The 9696-nt window shown below is 37.9% G+C and overlaps 1 long non-coding RNA gene across 1 annotated transcript; it reads left to right on the top strand.

Annotated features, from left to right (window-relative positions):
* The first annotated feature begins 936 nt into the window (after positions 1 to 936).
* LOC111949109 lies at positions 937 to 9696 on the top strand. The gene is made up of 2 exons (XR_002875154.1): positions 937 to 7263; positions 9332 to 9696. It is a non-coding gene; the product is annotated as an uncharacterized LOC111949109 (long non-coding RNA).

The raw sequence follows: 9696 nt of genomic DNA, 5'->3' as shown, positions 1-9696 counted from the left end.
AAACATTTTTTCCTGCATGGGAAGAATGACTGTTGTTCCCTAAATGATGGAGATTTTCACTTGAAAAGGAGATAAAATGTTCTGACTAAAAAAAGAGATGATTTTAGTTGTTTTGTCCTTTTCAGTTGACAATTTATTCACTTGTTTATTTATTGCTGAATTCATAAATCCTCACCCATTTTTTACTAAAAACAAGTTATTCTGTCTCTGTGACATGTCCCTTCTTAAGTCGATGCCTCTTACTTGCAGTAAAATAAGTTGGGATGACCAAAACTTAGACAAATGTATGATAAATCCATCATGTTATGTGTACGGACTATGCATGTCGGAAATAACCAAGAGATTGAACCTTTTTTTAAGAGTGCTTTTTCTTCCCTCTCCAAGCTTAAAACATAATTAAAGTTTACTTTTATGCCAGCCAAACCTGTGCCAATTCAGGAGGAAACCTGTTCATTTTTAACCCATTAAAGCCTTAATTTATTCCTAGCTGTAATAAAAAACTTGTTTTTGTTTTTAAGTAGATGCTAAATTAAGGTTCCTTGAGTAACATTCTTGAATTATCTCAATAAGTTAAACCTTTTAAAGAGAATTTAAGTCTTTAAAGGGGGGGCTTTTCATGTTACAGCTTCAAAAAAGTTAATGAAACAATATTTTTGCAGTGTTAAGAAAAAAGAGCATTCACTGTTCTTATCAGAAAACCTTTGTCCTATAAAGATCTCTCTCAATAATTTTGGCAGGTAAATATCTGAATGAGATGCTTCCATCTTTTTAATGTAACCTTTTTAAATCCCAATCAATCAATGAACCTTAATGAATCAATTTATTTTCCCTTTTTCAAAATAAAAACAAGAGCTGAACTGTTCTAGACTATTATTGTAAAAAATGGCATGGCAGGGTGATGATTTGGATTTGCATGTGACAGAAGTCTTCAGATTACACCCTGATCTAAAGATTTTTAGTGTCAAATGTGATTACTGTGCACCTCGATTTGTAATATTGCATAACCGCGATTTAGCATCTAAAGGAGAAGCCCTCATCTCCTAACAGTCATGTTGGATCAGAGTTGGAGTTTGTGTGGAATCTGTTTCTTCAAATAACATTTGAAGAAACATTTTTGAAATTTCAAGTCCTCTCCGTCGTTGTTCATTTGAATATTCTCAGAACTTTAACTCAAAGATTTAGAGGCAGTTCAAAAATATTTCCTTAAATTAGTTTAACTTTTCATTGTAATCAGTTCATGTGGGCTCTTAGAACAGAAGGCTTTTGGCTTTTGGAAATAACCTAGATTGTAACAAACAGCTGACAGAGTTTGGTTTGATGTCTTGTTTTTGGCGTAGAAAACTTTGGTAGTGAGTATAAATATTAGACTTAATGCAATTAAATGGAAATAACATCTCTGTACAGGCTGGATATGATTATTTTTATTTTTTTCATTGAACTAGGACTTCTTGAATTTAATGTTTATTTCAAGAATGAATTTTGAAATCACCAATATATGTTAGGTTGAAAATCCTCATAAAGTCAATCTCTGATTGTTGCTTTACTGAAAATGTCTTATAAAAGTGAAGATCTTAATAAAGTCCTGTGAAAACTGCTCGGATCCACACGCATCCTGATGTCTTACAGGTAAACGGAGAGGAACTTGACCTTAGGACACCTGAGGTTGAACCAGGTGCAGAGGTCTGTTGTCGGAATTCCAGGTGACATTCACATGAGGTGGCTTCTTGAAGTGTGTTTCTGTTTCCTGCTGATGAATAGAGTCACATCTCTTTAAGCATAGAACAAGAACTGCTGAATTCCTTAGGATCTCAAACTGGATAACCACTCTTCACCAAGGGGCATTATTTTTAATTCAACTTTTGTTTGTGTTTTGTAGAATAATGATCTGAAGAACAGGAAACATGTTTTAGATATTTGTAGATATAAATTTATATCAAGAACCAAACAACTTGTTCCTGCATTCCACTGCAAAAATAATAATAATAATAATTTGTTATCTGCTGTTCTGATATTTGGCGTCCCTGCATCTTCTCTGTCTGAACTGCTGTGTCAGATATTGAAAGTTGGTGTGGAAGCAGAGGGCGTGGAGCTTAGTGGGAGTGTGTTCTGACTCCAAGAGCGAGACTGAAAGGTCTGCTCCATCCTGGATCGGATGGATGTTTAAGTTCATCTGTTGCCTCTATTCTTTGGTAAGCACATGGTAATGCCTCCTCTTCTTTTTTTATTATTGGCTTCTCCTCCATCCCAGCCATTAGTTTGGTTATTGCTGTGGTTGCAGAAAAAGTTTTTTTACTTTCCTACTGATGTGACTGTCAGAATTTTGGATGTCTCATCATGTGTACAGTAATAACTTTGCACTGCAGCCTTCCTTTTTTTTTTTTTTTTCATTTAGTTTTCTCCTTTATGTTTATTTGTCCCATGTGAAGCAATTTTGTCCTTTAGGTGTGCACAATGCTGCCTTTTTATCCACAAAAGATACATTAAAAATGTCCAGAAGAACATGACAACACTTGCATCGCTGCCATCTTGGGTAATTGTTGCTAAAATTCTTAGCACATGTGAGTTTCACTGCAGGGAGGGGTCTGGAATTCTCCGTTCTCAAGTTCTGCACTTATTTATTGTGAAACAAAAAATGTTCTGGAAAGAACAAACTTTGTTTCTCACAACATACCAGGAAACTATATCACTTTTGGACAAATGTCCCGCCAAGCTTCAGCTTTTTCCAGTCAGAAATCCATCCGTGGCGTGTTCACAGGTGACATTTTAGGCTTACTTGTTAACACATGGGTGACGGTTTCAGGTAGAACCATTTTCGGAAATGAGAAATTCAGGGAATTTGATATTTTTTATCTTTTCTTTTAGACTTTTGTTCAATTGTTTTGTAAAAAAAAAACACTCTTCTTATAAAAAAGAAAACTAATCTCTAGCTTACAGCTTTTTCACATAAACTAAAATACAAATGCTCGATCTCGCATGCATCTGATAATTGTGGCTTCAAACTTGTGACTTTGGCCAAATCTTATCACCTTGGATATCTAGTCCATGTGCACAATAGGGTTGTTAGGTTTATTTTGTCTTTTCAACAATGTTTTATTAAGCAGAAGTGCTAGCAGGAAGGTCATGATTATGTGTGGGCACTAAAATCATTTTTGATTGAAAGACTGTTGGTATTTTTTTCCTGACATCTTTCTTTCATTGTGATGTTTCATTTTATAAAAAACAAAAAACCTACCACACATTATTTTGATGTTCAAACAGCCTATGGATATACAAGTGATTTTTCTTTTAACCCATTGATATCTGAACATATTTCCATCTATGGGTGAAAAAAAGGTCACTTATTTTTTTTGCTTGGAAGTAGATGTTAAAGTAGGGTAATTATGGAGCAGAAATGGTTTTCTGCCTATATTCATCAATAGGCTTTAAGGGGTTAAATCTAGTTTTTTTAAGGCAATCATAAATAACCTCATTATTTTTATTGTTTTACAAAATAGAATTCATGCTGGTAGGAAAAAATGTAGTTGCGTGGTTTCAGTTGTATTGGTTCCCATGCAGGATTTCATGCTCAAACTCTATTTAAAGGTTCGCACAGGTGGGTACATGAAAGCACGTTTTCCCTGCATTATAAGCTTGTCAATCACTCTAAAAAGCCAGTTTTTGCAAAGGTCTGTAGGCCCCACAGTAAGAGCCCTGCTTCTTAATAGCACCTGGTGTTAAGGAGATCAGCGTGAGGGTTTGTCAGTACATGACAAGAATGGACACTAATCCCAAGCAATACCCACTGGTCCTGCACGTCTCTTGAGCGGGATAATTGATTCTCACACCCTTCTTAAAACACGCTTGGCCTTTTTTTTTTCTGAGACCCGACAACCCAGTGAAAAGAGCTAGTTTCCCTCTGGTGTCGAGGGAACGGCGCTCCGACAACAAAAGTGTGTGTCTCTGCCGCGCGCAGCTCCTGGGACAGTAGGGCTGAGGGCTGTCAGAAGTGTTGTAGATGGTAGCAAACAGATTTGTGGGTAATGGACACTAATCTCTTCTAGTGAGTTGTCAGGGGTTTTTCCCTCAGATCCCGCTTCTCTGATCCTCTCGGATGGTAACACGGATGACATAAATGTGAAAACCTCCCGTAAGTGAGAATCGAGAAAAGGCGAGTTTGCTTCATCCAATACGCTGCATGCAGATCTAGGTGTTTTTCTCCAGTTAATATTCAAAACGGAAGACTTATGAGATGTCCAAAGGGTGGAGTTTGTTAAAGGAAGAAGCTTTTTGTCTTATCTATGCGTTTTTTGATCCAATTTCATACAAACTGGAGAGTCGTAGGTCATTTCAGGGAATTTAGAATTCAAATGAAATGCGGAATCGTTTTAAGAAAAGAAAAATCGCTTTTGAGTAAATGGCAAAAACGGATTTCTGTCTCCTTCTGCTCATATTCTTCCATATTAGCCTTGGCCTGACCTTGTCTTGATATCACTTCCCAGGAGAGGAATGTGAATGGTATTCTTCCAAACACAGTTACCGCCAAACTCCCCATTCTCATCACCTCTACTCTGCTCTGTTCCAGGGCCACATGATCTTTTCCATGTACCAGACATACTTTGTGGCTAAGGTTTGGAGGCTGACGGTGCGTCTGCGCCCCTCTGCTGTTTCAGGCGTCGGGTGCACCATGTGATTCCTGAGATGCAGAAAAGTGTAGTTCATGTTTTGTTGGAGCGGCTATCAAACCTCTCCAATTGGTCTTAATTATTTTATTTTTTTAAAAAGACCTTAAAAAGCAAACGCCTATCAAACTTAAAAAAAAAGGAAATTTTGTTGGTGTGTAGCCTTTATTTATTGGCAGCAACCTATCATTCATGCACATTTTCTTGTGAAGTGTAAAGACACCCTCCATCTAAATTGCATGGGAACATGTGACAACTTGTTCACCATTCATAGAGTTTGGGTAAGTAAGCTGTTGCCGTGCAGCTGTGGGAGAAAAACTCAAGATATCCTTTAAACAGAGGTGGCATCCAACAATTCTGATGATTTGTAGCTGTTCTAACAGCATCTTTTGGTTTCATTGGTAACATCAGTGAGCAGTTTTGTTCACTGTCTTTGAAGATGACGACAATATCAACCCAGTCCACTGGGTCTTTTATGGCCACAGCTGCTTCATACAATATCTTCCTATAGTTTCCTAGCAACCCATGCAACACCCTGCCTGCAAGGTGTTTGCCTTTGAGCAAACATGCCCATTCATCCACCTCATTTCACCACAGAGAACATTCACGACACAACATGGTCCCAACGGAAAAATAGTTTTGCTCTAGATGCAAGGAAAGTCAAAGATTTCATATGCAAGTGCTGCAGAGTTTTATGTTATTTCTTTTCAGAATTACTGATATTTTGTTGAGAATTTATGAGAAAAATGGTGAGTTTAAGCTGAGAAGCTCAAACCAGCATGATCTTAAGGAAGTAGCTCCATGGGAAAAATGGAAATTCTGAAGAAATCTAGTGACCTTGAGTGAAAACATTTTGTCCTGATGTAAATGTTCCTGTAACAAGTTATGAATTTGCCTTTTTCCTATTATGACCTCAAACCAGTTTGACGTAAATCATCGGTTTCCACTACAAAGGGTCCAAATGTTCACATTGCTGACGGTTCAACTTCACACAAATATGTTAAAACACGTGAGATCACGTGTGTTATCCGCTGTGATGCACTTTGACTTTACAGTAAAAAAAATCTACCATGTCTCATAGATCAATTTGTAGTCAATTTATTTGATTTTAAAATGATTTTACACTGGTAAAGGTCGATTCAATCAACAACTGGCCTTAGATTAATCTGGTTGAATAGTTAATCAAGTCGATTAATCGTTCAAATTAGAGTACGCCTGCACAATTCATTTATTTAACTTACTTATTTATTTAGCTTTTAACTATTTAATGGGTTTTAAAACTTATCATTTCTACATTTATTCCCCTTTTCTACATCTCAAACTATTAGCAACGGCATTTGACACTATCTAATGTTTGTCTTTAAATTGTTTTGTGTTTTAGGACTTTTTTTATGTTTTAATCTTTATTTATGTATGTTTTTTTTTTACAAAGCAGCCTATGTTCTGCGCCGGGATCCTTCAATTATTTCAAATGTTTCACCTTTGAACCAAATTCTGGGGTGAGTGTATCCTCGTCTCTCTACTGCGCACAATTAAGTTTATGTTTGATGTGTCAAACATGTATTGTGCAAAATTTAGGAGGAATGTATTACTTATTGCTTTATCGAGTTATCTAGGTTTGAACCGAACCGTGAAGAAGGTGCATTGTTGCATCCCTGCATGCCGATGAAGGATGCTCCAAAGTAAGTGATGGACTGATAGAAGATTCTCTGCTATTATTCTAAGAAGTGAACCAAAGTTTTTTTTTTTTATAAAAAAAGCTTTAATTTAAGGAAACATCATAGTCTGCAGCATTGCCTCAGAAAAGTCAGATCTGGGAATAAATTAGGGATCTTTAGAGCTCTTCAGCTTTCAACCCTTCTCTCAGAAGATGCAGGAGAAGTGTTTGGGAAACTCCTGGTGTGCGAGCTGACTCCCCTCGTGCCGCCCAGCTGAATGTTTCTGACAAGAACAATGGGAGAAACTTCCAATGGAAAGGTGCGCTCAGCTTCAGAAACTTTTTTCCCAAGAAGATTCGAGTCTGTTTGAGACTTGGTTACGAGATCAGAAGCAGCAGAGTAAAGAATCATGCAAAAGACTTATTTTGGCGCCTCGGTTTACATCAAATTTTTATAAAGCTGTCGAGCCAAAAAATGATTTCAACGTGTCACGGGTTTTAAAGGATCATTTGCAGCTTTGTATCATCGTTTTGCTTCAGTGTATAAAAAAGTATACGTTTACAGTTCAGCAAGTCTTAGAAAAAGCTACTCTGCTGATCTGGATCTTCTCCAAACTTCAGGTCTTTGATTCAAAAGTTTTCACCTCCTGGGAAGATCAGGCAAAATGATCAACATATGATGTGTTTTCTGTGTTTAACACAACATTTGTGACGTCAAGAACTTCCCGTGCATCTAGATCTAAAGCTGTCTCCCATGATTCCTCTTATCAGAGACCTTTTTACACTTTGTACAGCCAACAGGCCGGCAGGCCAGATAGGGATGTCAACGCCTGCGGTCATGCCCATCCTGATGATGAAGTCACAGCACAAGCAGAGCTTTTCTTTGTTCCCGTGTGTGACGGCTTTCCAGGGATGGCCACAGGGGTCAGCGATGACTTTTTTCCAGGGGTAAGTTTGCCATTAATTCAATTCAATTCATTGTTATTTATATAGACCAAATTCACAACAACAGTCGTCTCAATGGGCTTCGTACCGGTAATTGTAAGGTAAACATACAATCAAAAAGGATCATAAATGCATAGAATTGAATAGGATAATACTAAAACTTTAACTAAACAGACTAAACTAAACTGACATCCCTGCCCTCAGACCCTCCTTCCCAGTAAGGAAAAAACTCCTAAAAAGAAAACGGAATCCGGAAAAAGCGAAGAAACCTCAGGGGTGTCCACATGAAAGAGGGATCCTCCCCCAGGACGGACAGGCGATTTACCAGAACTCTTAGAGAAGAATTAGCTTTGCTCTAAAACTCCATAACTACTTATTTAAAGTCCAGCAAATGATCTTCATCTAGATGAAGTTGGGGGACGGCTGGGGGTTGCGAGATGAGAGCCAGGTGTAGGAGCAGCAGTAGAGGCAAGCCAGACACGAGGTACACGGTCAGGTACAGGAGCACGGATGAGCCAACTGGAATCTGGAAGAACTCCCACTCCCCAGGATGGGAGGGGAGTGGGAAAGAGGGACAGTATGTGAATGGCACAGCACCAAACAGAGGCATGGAGAACTAAATGATGAATAAATGATCAAGAATAGAGGAGAGAAGGACAGTGGAAGTAGATGAAAATAGAGGACAGCACCCCAGTGCACCATAGTTACCCCAGCTTCTAACTTCCAGCAGCCTAGTGACAACTTTATCGTTTAGTTTAATTTAAAAAAATTAACAGGAAGGTAAATATTCTCTGAATACTAACTAGTCTAACAATAAGCCTGTCCAAAGAGGAATGTTTTCAGTCTAACTGAATGTAGAAACTGTGTCGGCCTCTCTTACATGAGCTGGGAGTTTATTCCATAAAACAGGGGCTCCAACTGTACTTTTACTAATTCTTTTACTAATTCTAGGAACCACAAGCAGTCCTGCATTTTGTGAGTGAAGTGTTCTGTTTGGTCGGTAAGTCACTATGAGGTCTTTAATATAGGATGGGCCCACATGGGTTATTGTAAGTAGTGTCACTATGAGATTTCTTGTCTTACCGGAAGAAGCATTTAAAGGAGGCATGTCCAAAGTCCAGCCTGGGGGCCAAAATGCAACCAGCATTTAAATTTCCAATGGCCTGCAGGCTCCTTTCCTAAAGTCTATATTATGCAGCTCCCAGCATTTTCTAAGAACTGTGTGTACGATTTCTTGATTGTGGACAGCTAAACGATGTTTTAGGTCAGTGCAAACCTGTGGCAACTCTGTTGTGCGACCCTTCTGTGGCACTTTCTAGCTCCTTTCTAAATGAGAACTTTAAATAAAAAAAGAAAAGTGGACACTTCCAAGACAAGTGGAAATTGGCATGTTTTTAAGTGAAATATTAACAACTGTGTTTGCCTAATTTGCCAAGAGTCTGTGGCTGTTTTCATGGAAATCACTTTCAAAGGGGACTGACAGAAAAGACATTCTATCTATGACGAGCTAATTGGGATTGAACGGTGTAAAAAATGGGCAAACTGAAAGTTGAAAAATGTATTCAAATGTCTTTGTTTTCTATGAGTATAAAGGAAAAGTATGTCATTTCAACAAAATGTCAGTTAAATAGTTCATTTGCATGATGTTTGACTGTGAGGCTGAAGGATTGGTCCTCCAACATTTTCCCCTCACCAAATCTGGCCCTCTTTGCAAAATGTTTGAACATCCCTGAAAAATTTAAAGTGACAAACAAATAAGAAATTGTCTTTAAGATGATTTTCTTTTGCTTTCAATCTATGAATTTTGAAGCAAAATTGTGTTGAAATATTTACCAGCTCTGCCTTATCTGTGTTCTTTTATAGGAACAGTAAAAAAAAAAGAAGAAAATTATATCAATCTTTCTGTGAGACATTTGTTTTTAGCTTTCAACAGTTAAGAAATAGTTTTTTTTTTCTTTCTTTTGCTTTGAGTAAAAAAAAATTCTCCTGCACTGCTAGAATTTTTTTTACAAAAAGAAAACAGAAAATAACCTAAAATAATTTTCTGAATAATCCTTTTATTTATTTCCAGTAACTCACATGAACAACTGACCTGCGACTCCACTTCAAGGCTGCCATCTAGTGGTTCCCTGACGTTTGTGCAGAAATGCTCACCTGCAGCAAACTCCCACAGCCGTTCTGCTCCATCATGAAACCCTAAGTGAGGAAAATGGATGATGTAACGATGGTGTGATGTATTTCAGTGTTTCTGTACGATGATGTTAGCGCGGCTGGTTCATGTCAAACAGAGGAGGCCTGACTGAGGCCGGCGAAGCAGAGCAAGGACTTGTTGGACATGGCTCAGCTCTGACTGAATGACATCAGCCTCACTGTGAGGTGGAGGTGAACACACAGTGGAGCCCTCATGCTTCTCTGTTTGTTAAAAAAAAAAAAAAA

Source organism: Oryzias latipes, chromosome 17, assembly GCF_002234675.1.
Source record: "Oryzias latipes chromosome 17, ASM223467v1".
NCBI lineage: Eukaryota > Metazoa > Chordata > Actinopteri > Beloniformes > Adrianichthyidae > Oryzias > Oryzias latipes.
The sequence above is the reverse complement of the archived record's forward strand: the minus strand, read 5'-3'. Positions and strand labels throughout refer to the sequence as shown.